The sequence below is a fragment of the Gossypium arboreum genome, chromosome 1, assembly GCF_025698485.1.
Source record: "Gossypium arboreum isolate Shixiya-1 chromosome 1, ASM2569848v2, whole genome shotgun sequence".
In the NCBI taxonomy this organism is placed as follows: Eukaryota; Viridiplantae; Streptophyta; class Magnoliopsida; order Malvales; family Malvaceae; genus Gossypium; species Gossypium arboreum.
Genome location: NC_069070.1, coordinates 99,901,096 through 99,915,925, shown reverse-complemented (window position 1 = coordinate 99,915,925; position 14,830 = coordinate 99,901,096). Strand labels below are relative to the sequence as shown.

Below are 14,830 nucleotides of genomic sequence, written 5' to 3'. Positions count from 1 at the left end.
TCACGGTGGTTTGAGGAGTTGAAACTCCTCATCCCTGCTACCAAATCTATCAAAATAAGGTTTGAGTCTAATATTATTTACCTTGAATGTTCTGAATTCAGTATGTGTTACCTCGATTGTACCGTGTGGGAAGATATTCAGTACCGTGAAGGGAGTTGCTCCGTCTACATTGGACTTTGAAGTGATGATACGAGGGTCGGCGTCATCCAACAGTACCTTGTACCCAACCTTAAATTAATTTGTTTCAATCTTAAGTTTGTCATGGCGCTGCTTTGGTTCATCGTGTATTCTCAGTTTCTCCTTAACCTGTGTTTGCCATTCATCTAGTTCCTCGATTTGTAGCCTTTGCTCTTTGTAGATGGTTCCTTTGTTGTTACATGAACTATAACGTGGCTCATTTGTGCTCCTCGGGCGTGTTTCCTGCAAAGAAGGTTGAACAAAAAGGCTACTCACATTAAAAGAACTTGTGTAATCATCTCGATCACTAGTCTTTCTGATAGAATCACGAGCTTGGAGTTTAGTCAGGTCATCGCCTACCCGAAGTATTAACTCATACCGACATCAATAATAGTCCTAGCAGTTGCTAAAAAGGGTCGTCCTAAGATTAAAGGAATGTCACTATCCTCATCCATGTTTAAAACAACGAAGTCTACTGGGAATATAAATTTGTCAACTTTAACAAGAACATCTTCAATTATACCTCTAGGAAATCTAATGGTTTTATTAGCCAATTGAACGCTGATCCTAGTTTGTTTGGGTTTCCGAAGTCCTAGTTGTTTAAACATTTTATAAGGCATAACATTAATACTTGCCCCTAAATCAACTAAAGCATTGTTAACATTTAAACTACCAATTAAACAAGAAATCGTAAAACTCCCTGGGTCTTTCAGTTTGTTGGGTAGCTTGTTTTGTAGAATAGCTTAGCAAACTGCATTTAACTCCACATGTGATAACTCATCTAACTTCCGTTCGTTTGATAAAAGCTCATTTAAAAATTTAACTGCGTTTGGCATCTGCGAAAGAGCTTTAATAAACGGTAAGTTAATATGCAATTTTTTTAATAATTTAAGGAATTTATCGAATTGTTCGTCCATATGGTCTTTCCTTGTCGCATTGAGGTATGACACACGAGGTTTATACTTTTCGCTTACCAGTTTCTGTTTATCATTGCTTACATCAACCTTACCTTTATCTACCACATTGTCTTGCCTCGGTTTCAGTTCATCTTCAACTAACACTTCATCATTGTACACAGTAATGGCATGGAGTTGCTCCCTTGGGTTAGTTTCAGTGTTACTTGGTAGGCTACCTTGTGGTTGTTCAAAGATCAACTTAGCAAGTTGTCCTATTTAAGTTTCGAGCCCTTGAATTGATGCTTGCTGATTCTTAAGCGCTGTTTCAGTATTCTGAAAATGAGTTTCTAACACCGAGATGATTTTTGTAAGCATCTCTTCAAGGTGCGGTTTCTTCTCTTGTTGGTAAGGTGGTTGTTGAAAACCTGGAGGATGTTGTGGCCTTTGATTCCCTTGGCTTCCCCATGAGAAATTTGGGCGGTTCTTCCAACCTGTATTGTAAGTGTTACTGTAAGGATTATTTTGAGGTCGAGGATTATTAACCATATGGTTCATTTGCTCGTTCTCCATGTTGGGGCCGTAGGGTGGGTATTCTGAATTACTCATTTCACCTCTACTTGCATCGTACTGCATTACTGGATATACCTGCGTAGAACCAAATAAACCATCAATCTTTTTATTCAAGAGTTCTACCTAATTTGAAAGCATAGCAACCGAGTCGACGTTAAAAATGCCGACTGCTTTGGTCGACTTTGTCCTCATGACTTGCCACTGATAATTGTTTAGTGACATTTCTTCTATGAACTCATAAGCCTCTTCAGGTGTCTTATTATTGATGGTTCCACCGGCAGCTGTGTCGATTATTTGTCTAGTTAAGGGATTCAAACCGTTGTGGAAAGTTTGAACATGTAGCCAAAGAGGTAACCCATGGTGAGGGCACCTTCTCAATAAATCTCTGTATCTCTCCCATCCATCATAAAGTGTTTCTAAATCCATTTGTACAAAAGAAGAGATATCATTCCTCAATTTAGCTATTTTAGCCGGTGAAAAATATTTAAGTAAAAATTTTTTGGTCATTTGTTCCCAAGTAGTGATTTACCTTTGTGGTAACGAGTTCAACCACTGTTTACCTTATTCCTTAATGAAAAGAGAAAGAACCGAAGGCGAATGGCATCATCAGAAACGCCATTTATTTTGAAAGTATCACAAAACTCTAAGAAGTTGGCCAAATGAGTATTTGGGTCTTCATCCTACAAACCATCAAACTGACCAAACTGTTGAATCATTTGTATAGTGTTAGGTTTCAGGTCAAAATTATTTGCAGCAATTGTAGGTCTAACAATACTCTATTCAGCCCCCTTAGATTAGGCTTAGCATAGTCGTACATAGTACGAGGAGCAGGATTCTGATTCACTGGATTTGCGACAACCACAAGAGGTAGCAGATTATTTTGATTTCCAGCCATCTCCTCGGTATTAGTGGCATTGTCCTCATGCTCTTCCTCTATATACCGTAAACTTTGCCTTATTTCTCTACTATTTCTATGAGTCGTGCTTTCAATTTTGCTGTAAAAAAGTAGAGGTCCTGACGGGTTTCTTCTAGTTATAAATTATAAAAACCTGCCAGAAGTAAATAAAAGAAAAGTTAGTAATTAAATTAAAAACAAAATTAAATTGAAATAAAAATAAAAATGGCTAAAGTAATAAAAATTAAGTGTTCCTAATATCTTAGTCCCTGGCAACGGCGCCAAAAACTTGATGGTTGTTAAACTAACTAAAAAATTCGACTAAGGCAAGCGTACCTATCGAACAGCAGTATAGTTATGGTGAGACCAGAAATATCGTATCCACAAGGACTAAAAGTACTAGAATTAAAGGGATATTTTTTAAACTAAGATAAACTATCTAATTAACTAAGAGCACAACAAAGATTAAAGTTGGAAAATACTTTTGGAAAACCGATGAAGAAGACAATACCCAAGGAAGAATTCACCTAGACTTCACTTATTACTTTTTAATTAGACGATTTATTCACTTGACTTAATCCGTAGAAATCCCTGATTTATTTAAATATCTCTCTCGAGACTAAAAATAATTGACTCTAGGTTGATTAATTGAAATCTCTTTCTGACTAAAACCCCTGTTGTCACATTAATTCGATCTATGGATTCCCTTATTAGATTTGACTCTAATCCGGCAGATTTATGCCGTCCTATGTCTAGGATTGCAAGCAACTCCGCTTAATTATGGAAGATCTACTCTTAAACAGAGACTTTTGCTCCACTGAATAAGCACATCAGACTTGAATTAATATCCTGGAATATTAAAACAAGGATTAAAACTCATAACTAAGAATAAGAAAAGTATTTATCATATAATTCAAATAATAATAAGATCTGTCTTAGGTTTCATCCCCCTTAGGTATTTAGGGAGTTTAGTTCATAATGATATGGAAAAAATCTCAAAATTGGGAAAACAATAAAACATAAAGAAACCCAAAGAACTTCTAAGGAAATTGAATAGAGATCTTCAGTCTTGAAGTAGATCCTGTTTCTAAGTTGATTTCGATGGCTGTCTTAGAGTATTTTCTGCTTTCTCCTCTGTATGCCCCTTTGATCCTCTTCTAGGGTGTTTATATAGACTTTGGAATGCTTCCAAACCTTAAAAATTAGCCTCTTCTAAGTAGAATTAAACTTGGGCTCGATAGGGACACGGCCGTGTACCATGCCCGTGTGAAGGTGCTCAAGGCATGTGTAATTCTGAGTTGGTTTTTAATTGACACGATCATTATACACGGGCGTGTAGCTTACCCATGTGTCACACACAGGCGTGTGGATTACCCATGTGAAACACTGAATTAGGCTCATTTTGTCCGTTTTTGGCCCGTTTCTTTCCCTTTTTGCTATCCTAAGCTCTTCTGAGTATAAAACATGAAATTAAAGGATTAGGAGTATCAAATTCATTAAATCTTATGATAAACCTTCCAAAAATATGCCAAGCATGGGGTAAAAATATGTATATATTATGGTTTATCACAAGGTAATCCATCCTTATTCAAAATATTCAATAATGAATATGATGGTTTCCAAACCCAACTTTTCTACATTATTTAGTTCCCCAGTTTGCAGCTTCATTTGCTTCTCTCTTTAACACTCAAGAATTTAAACCTCTTACAAGCAACCATATATGCATCAATATCATAATAAACAATAGTAATTTTCCTGTTTTTCAAACTTTTGAAACTCATCAATAACTCCTTTAGCATCAATCTCGACCACAACATTCATCCATCCATTATTAACAATAAACTTCAAACCTTCTTTAACTACATTAGCCTCAGCCATAAAGGCATTATCAATAAGAAACTCCTTACCTAACCCATCAATAGCCCTCCCTCCAGAATCTCTAGCAATAACACCAATTGCACCACTCTTACTCTCTTTTTTAAAAGTTTCATCACAGTTTATCTAAACCCAATCCATTTCAGGTTTACTCTAAATAAGAGGACAAGTATCCTTAGCAGGATTTGCACTTATATCCTTATTATACAATTTCACCATATAAAGAACTTAATCAAATAAAAACTTTTAAACATGCAATAATCCCAAAAATGTTCAATTCCTTCCTACCTACCACAACCTCACTTTGACCCTTTCAAATATACCAAAGTGTAACCACAATCCTAATTTCAGTTTCCTAATTAATATCCTTGCAACCCAAAATCTGATGCAACCAATAATCAAATCACCCAATATTCTCTTAACCTTCATGTAACACCCTATACCCGGTCCGGTTGCCTAACCATGCTACAAAATGCTACAATAGTTAACAACAATTATCATCTATGATTTTAGCTTAAACATCCAATCAATTAATAAAGCATTCAATCATATTAGTATGATTTAAAACTAAAATCGAGTCTCAAACGAGCTTACGAAAGCTCCCAGGTCAACCTGAAATTGAATACGGACTTAATTGAAAACTAATCAAAAAGTAAGAAAATTTCTGCAATTAAAAGTCACACGACCGAGTGTCTAGGCCATGTGACAGGTTGTGGTCATATATGACATTGTCGTTTCATCAAGCCATTCCATTAACTAATCTCGTGTATAAAAGGGTCACACGATCGTGTAATAAATTGAGACTGTGTGGACCTAAATGTAAAATGTTGCAAACATTCACACGACCGTGTGGTTGGACTCTGTGAGAGACTAAGACCGTGTAAACTGGAATCACACGACCATGTATCCAGGTTGTGTAACTCAGTTAGACCTTGTACACTAATTTACCAATCGAATAATAAAGACCACGGGATTGTGCCACATACCCGTGTGTGGCACACGCCCGTGTGTTACACCTTGTATAACTAAAAAAACCTTTCAAATCAAGTTATATAACCCTATGATCATTTAAGCCACAAACATGCACTATACCATCCCTCAAACCTATTCAAATGTACCAAAGCATACCAAAAACAAAACTTATAACATCCATACTAAGTGCCTAACCAATATGCCACAATTGAAACCTCAATTCAACAATTCATAATCATCCACTCACTATAATATATATATATATATATATATATATATATACTTAAACTTCCATCACAAAAACACCATGTCCAAAGGTTAAAATTCATCAAACAAAATTTATCACTCTAACACAAAGCATATATACCATATCATGCTATAGCTAGCCAAAACAACAATAAGGCTCATATCATTACACATGTATCACTTTAACATAAACCAAAACACAAGTTTCAACTTCATATTACAAAATCAGGTACACCTATTTATATAACACTTATAACCGGGCCAAAATGAGTAAAAAATCTACCAAAAGGGTTAACGGATAGTGCGAGCTTCGAAGATAATCCAATCGTCAACACGATTTTTGATAATGTACAAGGAAGAAAATGAAACAAGGTAAACTTACTTAAATATTAGTAAGTTTGTATAATATAAACACAACATACCTATCATTTAAAATCTTACTAATTGGAATTAACATAATAACATAGTATTTCTTGTCACCTTACACATTCCCTGCGATATCAAAATGGTTAGTCATGATCATATAATGAACATAAAGACATATAGATAGCATAATGCACATAACATTCACATTCTTTTCATGAATAACATCTTATACCATAGGCTTTCATTTCAAATAATTTCCATATGTTGTTTTGCCCAGAGAACTATAGTAAATTAACTTCTGATACTCGAGGTATCTTTGTTCACACGAGCCATAAATAGAGACATTAACCATTACTCGATGCTTCTCACACAAGCTATAGAGAATTTGCAACAAATGTTGGATCTTAGCCGTCGGTATGATATCCACCACTGATACATAGTACCTAAACTAATGAAATCACCAGTACAAAGTACCTGATACATTAAACCCTAATGACATGTCATTTGTATCCTAATCTGATATGTAACACCTCTCACTCGTATTCAACGCTGAAATAGGGTTATAAAACATTAACGAACTTATTATACAATTAAACATACATTTCTCTAACATTTTTCCATTTCAAATATAAATCATTAACATGCATTCATAACGTCCTTAATACGAGCCTACGAGGCCTAAAACATACATTAAGGGTGGTTCGGGACTAAACTAATAACTCAAGAATTTTTTACAAAACTTTGAAAATTTTTCAAACTATAGGGGACACACGCCCATGTCATAGGCCATGTGGACATTCGAAATGGAATCACATGGTCGTGTCCCAACCTGTGTCCAACCCCATGTAACTCCCTAACTTGAGTCACACGGCCAATAACACGACCGTGTGACCAGCTCGTGTGCCCTTTCGAAATGGCCTCACACGTCCATGTGCCCGGCCTTGTGCTAGGCCATGCCAATCCTTTAGGGTATACTGACTTATGCCATACGGCCAAGTCACACGCCCGTGTGCTAGGCCGTGTGGAACATACTGACTTGATTTTTAATTCAACACCAGGGGACATACGACTGTGTAACCTGACCGTGTGTCATACACAGCTGAGACACACGCCCGTGTCTCTGCCCGTATGGACAAAAATAGGCTACTTACCAAGCCATCTTGCCACCCAATTTTTTTGCCTACACCTACACCAAAACAAATAACACTAAACATGACATAAATTGGCATTCATCCAACCTCAACTGAGCATAAATCATACCATTTCAATACCAACATATACAAAGCACACAAATACCACAATATGCTATTCAATTTCATACCAAACTTCACTTTCTCAAATCATCAATATAACCACTTTCAAATATGCATTATTTTGCCTAGATTCACTAGCATATCAATATTCAAAACTCAACCATAATGCTTGTTCATAACAAGTATCTTCTATCACTAACCAACCACACATCACAAGATTAATTACACATATATATACATGAGCAAAACATGCCAAATACAAGCCAAATCACATGGCTAAAATCATAATACATCCATCATCATTTACAAGACAACTCAAAAGGTTAAATTTGTTACTAAAATATATCAAAATAACCAAATTCCTATACAGGCCATATAACCATAAGCATAGATTTAAAAGTACCAAAGTGATAGCTTGATAGTGTAATGAGATCTCCGACGATTCCCGAATCCGAGCTAGCTTTGATTTCACTATAAAAAACGGAAAAATAAACAATGTAAGCTATAAAGCTTAGTAAGCTCGTATGAAAATAACTCAACTTACCAAAGATATACAATTCAAACAATTGATCATCTGAATATACAACTCATATAAATACACAAACCTATCACATATTCAATCACAAGGTTAGATGTGAACTTCACAAGTTTCTTCGATTCAGAACTTATATAGTTCATGTACATACTTGTACCATCTCGTATCAATCTCATACCCATCCATATCTTTCATATACCGGTTGAACCATTCAAAATACTATCGGATACCCGGGAAACTCACACCCTAAGTGCCACATATATAGCCGAAGCTATCTCAATCTCATATCACATATAATGCTCACTCTTGAGCTATTAACAAGTCTGCTCACATAAGCTGACGGTCATGAAAAAGCTACACAGTGCTGCTCACATAAGCTGATGAGAATCCGTAACACATCCGAATAACTCAGCCACCGGTAGGACGTATGGACCAGCACTCAAATCACATAATCCCTAATGACATGTCATTCGTATCCTAATCTATTCTTAATGTTCAATCGGGATTTCACATTTGTCGAATCGTTATCAAATATGTCCACAAGGTCGTATTCACAATTTATGCAATACCAAAGCATTTAAAACTCAAATATAATAATGTTTATTACATATGAACTTACCTCGATTGCAAAAACAACGAAAAAGTTCGATTAGTTCGATATTTTATTTTTCCCCCGATCTAAATCTGATTTCTCTTTTCTTGATCTAAATGTAATCAAAATTAACATATTTAATTATCATTCTATTCAATTTAGTCCAAAATACACATTAAGGAAACTTTACACTTTTGCCCCTAATATTTCAACAATTTTACAATTTAGTCCTTATCTTATAAAAATAAAAATTTATGAAATTTAACTTATACTCATGCTAGTAAAATTTCAATTAAGTCCCTAGCAGCCCACATTTTTCATTTATTTCACAATTCAACCAAAAAATTTCAACATTTCTCAATTTAATCCCTAAATGACAATTTTGTCAAAAATCACTTTACAAATATTGTTTATCTAACAACAAGTACACATTTTCTACAATTAAACATCAAAACTCATGCTATTTCATTAACGGAAAAACCCTACACCTTTAATAGTTTTGCAAATTAGTCCTTGGGCTAGCTAGATTAAGCTGCAATGATCTCAAAAACATAGAAATCATTAAAAACGGGATAAAAACACTACTCACATGCATGAAGAATAGCTTGGCCAAATATCAAGCTTCTCCAATGGCTATTTTAAGTTGAAAAACTCAGTGGATGAATACACTAAAGAAGATGACACATTTGTTTTTCTATATTTTACTTAATTAATTCATTAAATTATAATTTTAACCTTACTTAATAACATTTAAAACACTTAATAATATGTCCAAATATGTCCACTCACAGTATAATTGGTTTAATTACTACATAAGGACCTCTACTATTTAATTTCATAGCCATTTAATACCTTTCGCATCACTTTTATACTTTACGTGATTTAGACATTTTTATTAAATTAAACACTCAAACGATAAAATTTCTTAACGAATTTTTCACACAATCAAAATATCATGCTCTAGAAATTAAAATAATAATAAAATAATTATTTTGGCCTCATATTTGTGGTCCCAAAATCACTGTTTCGATTTGACTAAAAACGGGCTGTTACATGATACATGCATGGATAGGGTAAAATTTATTAAATTCCATTCACCGAAACTACCAATTTTTAAGTTTGGGAAATTAACACATCTGTGACGAATTCTTGGATGAGATCCAGGAATTTTTGGGTTGAGATGTCTTTATGACGTTCAAAGATTTATCTCTTAGCTTCGAAACACACTTTGAATCACTCGATTTCAAGTCCTAGAGCTCAAGTTATGATAGTTTTAGTGAAGATTGTGCGAGTAGAATTTCTGGATAGAATTATGACAGGAATTACGAGTTTCGGACTTTTAACTCAAGTTTAAATCATATTGGGTTCGGGTTTTAGGCTTAATTTTTATTATATATGAGCCAAACATTATATTTATCAACTCTTATTATTTTATTATTCGAATTTTTAATAATCATTAAATACTTAAAGTTATTTAAGAGTTTTATGTCAAAAAGAAAGTTTAGTTTAAAAATACTTCTTTTTTAGATTAATTAGAGTTCTAGTATACTTAAGAGTTTTATTTAGATTTATTTAGCTAACCTATATATAGGCATTTGCATTGTACACAAATCACACAATTTGTTTTCATTAATAAAGTTTTCAACTCTAGGAGTTTGTTTCTTGTGCAAAACTTCTTCTTGTGGTTTTTTAGAAGTAGTTTTCTTCTTTATTTTCTTTAAGTAGTTTTCTTCTTTATTTTCTTTAAGGAGTCATGAAAATTCATTCTTCACCCTTCAATTTGCTAAGGATTATTTCTTGGAGGGTTGATTAGATCCATTAATTGAGTTTATTGGGATTTTTATCTAAAAGGGCTCAATTGGACATTTATCCTTCTATCCATCATAACCATAAATTTACTCATCCATCTTCCACTATGTTCTTTTTCAGTTTCTATTTCTTAATTATTTATGATTTTTTTTGTTTTTTATTCTCAAATTTCTTCTTTTACTATTTTCGATTTCTTTATTACTAAATTTGTTTACTTTTTCTTTTCAGAGCATATCTAAATCTTTCCTTTTTGAGTCGAACAACTTGAATACGATCCTTGATCCGTTTCCTCCTCTCAAATTTCGTATCATTTGGTATCAAATTCAGGCGTTTTAGGTGTTCTTTGTGTTCTTATAAACTAGTTTCCAGCAGACCACTCCAAAACAATTTTTTTTCTTTTTACCCAAAATTTTTTGGAAAAAAATATTTTTCAGTAGGTAAATACTTTCTAAACTATCTAAAATTTTATATATTGATTCTTGGCATTATCTTAGAATAGAAAAAAAAATATTTCCCACAAAAAGGTGATCAAAAAGTGCAAAAACAAAAAAAATACGAAAAAAAGAAAAAAATATCGTGGGTTGAATTTTATGCCAAAAATTTCCATATCGTATCTATATTATTTGAGGAGACTCCATTTTAAATTTTTTAATTTTTGGAAATCGAGAACACCTTGAAAGAAAAAATGCAAGTTGTTTTGCATTATTTCGGGTTTTTGGTTGGGTAGTTTATTTTCTTTGATTCTAGCATTAGGTTTTCTTTTGTTTTAGTTTTTTTTTATTATATTACGCATTCTAACACATTTTCGTTTCTTGTGCTAATAGATATGAAAAGAGTTGCCTCTCCTTTCTCTGCACAACTTACTTCCTTCAAAGTTTGAGTTTTTCTTTGGCTTCTTAAAGCCTTAGGTCAACTTTGTTAAAGAGTGATCCCACATATTTTTTAATATTATTGAGTTTGATTACTCTTTAAAGTTACAAGAGAGAAAATCTTAATTTCTTAGAGTTTTTTTTTTATTTCTAAGTGCATAATAGTGAGGTTTGCTTAATTTTTCTTTTCTTCAGTGGTGTGTTCTTTTCATGCTTTCATATGATTCATCGTACTATGATTAAAAAGTTATAAAGGGATCAAGAGGATCAAAATGCTTGAGATCAGAACCGTGACACTATTCTAGACACGATCAGTAAAAAATGGGAATGTCTAAGTACTAAAATTGAGCGTCAAAATCATAATTAGAGAGATAAGGTTGATCAGCCTTGTCTTCATGCAAATAATGCTCGACGTGTCTCTCATGCAAATGATGAGACTTTGGTTAATAATGACTATGGGCAACATTTTTTAGCTAAACCGAAGTTCAACATTCCACCATTTTGAGGGAAGTATGATCTCGAAGCATATTGTGAGTGGGAATAAAAAATTGAAATGTTTCATTACTATAAATGCCCAGAAAAGGAAAAGTCTTTTTGGCGACCCTTGGATTTTTAGATTATGCATTGAGTTGATATATTCAACTTGGAATTAATCATCAAATAAACTACGAAAGGGTAATTTCAACATGGGACGAGTTGAAACAAGTGATGCGAAAGTGTTACGTTCCTTCTCACTATTATAGATATATTAAACGAAGACTTCAATGCCTTTTTCAAGGTAATCGATCTGCTGATGAGTACTTTAAGGAGATGGAGATGCTTTTGCATAGAGAAAATGTCTGAGAAGATGAAGAGACTACCATGGTGCGGTTTGTGGATGGCTTGAACATTTTGATAGTTAATGCTCTTGATCTTCAAACCTACATTAATCTTGAGGAGGTGGTACACAAGGCAGTTGAGATTGAGAAACAATTTCAACAACACCATTCTCGTCCATTTGGTGCATCACAATATTATAGAGGTACGAGTTCTAATTCTACTTTCAAGAATTTGAAACCTCCTTATACTACTAATAAGTTACTTCCAAAATGTGATGAGACTAAACCTTTTGAGTGGAAAAGTGGGGCTACTACAGAACCTTCTTATACATTTTTTAAGTAGCCCACTTCTACTAATTCTTCACCAAAACAACAAAGATTTCATGAAATTGAATGGTTTAAGTGCAAAGGGCATGGGCACTATAGTTGTGATTGTGCCAACATGAAACTTTTGTTGATAAAATAAGATGATAGTGAGAATTTTTTATTTGAATCCATGGAGTTGATGATATACAAATGTTAGGTTCTCCTACTGATATATATTCTACTAAATTGAATATTCATAATACTTGTGAGGGGATATGGGAAGTGAGGAAGAATATGTGAAAAGATTGAGAGAAAAGAAACCTTGAGTGATAAAAGTCTACTTGATGGTCCAAATTTGGTGAGTGAAAATCCACATGAGGTAAAATTAGAAAGTTCTCAAGTGAAAAAAGAAAATGAAAAGTAAGAAAATGCTCATACAAAAGTAAGGAATGATTATGTTTTAACTAACCATAACTCAAATTTGTTTAATGGTGTTTCTTCATTATATGACTTCAAGGATCCATTGACGGACTTCCAATTATATTACTGTACCATTGATAGACGATTTTACTTGTGGAAAAGAGCTAAGTTAAATATTAATAATTCCCTACAAGTGTTACAAGGTAAGAAAGGGAAGGAAATATTAGAATTTGATTTAAGAAGGCATACCTTGAATGTTTTTGATAAGTGTGCTACTAATTTTGTTTGTAAAATATTTTCTTACAATATGTGTTCTGGTTGGTCAAATTTTATTAAACCTTGGTCTGAAAGCCCAATTGATTTTACGGGTTTATCTAGATATGTCAAGGTTACTTTTGTTGTATTCAATAGGTTTATTAAAGAACTTTATGCATTTGATCTTGCAACAACATTTTCCACCTTAGACTTTAAATATGAATTTTTACATAATAATATAAAACTTCAGGATTTTAATTATTATGTGAAATTATTAACTAATCTTTAGAAATTCTTATGGATGACCATGCATATTCAAAGACAGGTATGGTTTATTTTTTACTTGAACATTCATGTGCCTAACATTTCTTTGTTTAGTGTTGATACCTTATTCTTAAAAATTTCCATGATCTAAGCTAATTTGAAGGATCAAAATAATGTCTTTGATCTTGGAGATAGTTTTGGCACACAAGAACACTTAGGTAAGTATTTTTTTTCATTTTATTGTTATATATTCTAATCCCTTTTTATTTTTTTGCAATGATGTGAGTCTCAAAGCCTAATTTCAGACCCATGGATGTGATAAGCTCACACTACCTCAAGGCCCAACAACAATGTCAAAAACCAAACAAATCAAACCAAGATTCGATTAAAGACAAGATTTGAAGACGAATCTTTTCAAGGAAAGGGGGGATGATACATGCACAGATGGGATGAAATTTATTAAATTTCATTCATCGAAACTGCAAATTTTCAAGTTTGGAAAATTAGTATAGTTGTAATGACTTTTTGGATGGGATCTAGGCATTTCTGGGTTGAGATTTCTCATGGTTTTCAAAGGTCTATCTATTAGCTTCGAAACGCACTTTGAATCACTTGATTTTGAGTTTGAGAGCTCAAGTTATGACCGTTTTAGTGAAGACTATGCGAGTTGAATTTCTTGACAAAATTATCACAGGAATTACGAGTTTTGGGCTTTTAACTCGAGTTTAAATCATATTCGGTTCGAGTTTTGAGCTTAATTTTTATTATATATGAGCCCAATATTATATTTACCAACTCTTATTATTTTATTATTTATTATTCTGAATTTTTAATAATTATTAAGTAGTTTAAGTTATTTAGGAGTTTTATGTCAACAAGAAAGTTTAGTTTAAAACTACTTCTTGTTTAGATGAATTAGAGTTCTAGTATACTTAAGAGTTTTATTTAGATCTATTTAGCTAGCCTATATATATGAATTTTCATTTTACACAATTCACACAATTTGTTTTCATTAATAAAGTTTTTGTAACATCCCGAAATAGGGCCTAGCCGGAATAGTGGTTTCGAGACCATAAATCCGACATTAAAATATTTATCTTCTGATTATTATGAGGCCTAGAATATGAGTACATGCATGTGTTAAAGTTTCATGAAGAAATTCTTTGAGTAAGGCGTTCAATTGGAAATTAGGGACTAAATTGAATAAATTGCAAAACTTGGATTCTAGAAGCAATTTGTATGAAATTGCTTTAGATTATGAATTAGAAGGTCTTGGAGAGAATTTTCCCAAATTCTAAATTTTTGGACAAAAATGGGCTTGCATGGATGAAATTTTAAAGAAAAGGCATGAGGGCATTTTAGTCATTTGGCTTTTTAATGAAATAAAATGGGAAAAATGAACCAAAATCAGCTCATTTCCTCCTTCATCCACCCGAAATTCCCAAGTCACCATAGCTAGGGTTTTCAAGCTTTCCAAGCTCAATAACCCCGAGGAACAAATTTCGGAGGTCGATCATGGTAAACGTAAGGTTTCGGAATAACCAAAACATATCTCTGAAACGAATACCAGGTAAGTTCGGATAACTTAAAGTAAACCATTAATATTCATAATTGTATGATTTATGAATGCTTGATGATTGCATTTGTTATTTGTATGAAATATCATAGAAATGCATATTGATGATGACATGAGAAAAATATCTTGGTTGAGG

At 33.2% G+C, this 14,830-nt stretch overlaps 1 non-coding gene across 1 annotated transcript; it reads left to right on the top strand.

Moving 5' to 3' along the window:
* Nucleotides 1–1,995: 1,995 nt before the first annotated feature.
* On the top strand, nt 1,996–2,102 carry LOC128281891 (small nucleolar RNA R71). The gene has a single exon (XR_008272174.1). It is a non-coding gene; the product is annotated as a small nucleolar RNA R71 (small nucleolar RNA).
* The last annotated feature ends 12,728 nt before the right edge of the window (nt 2,103–14,830 follow it).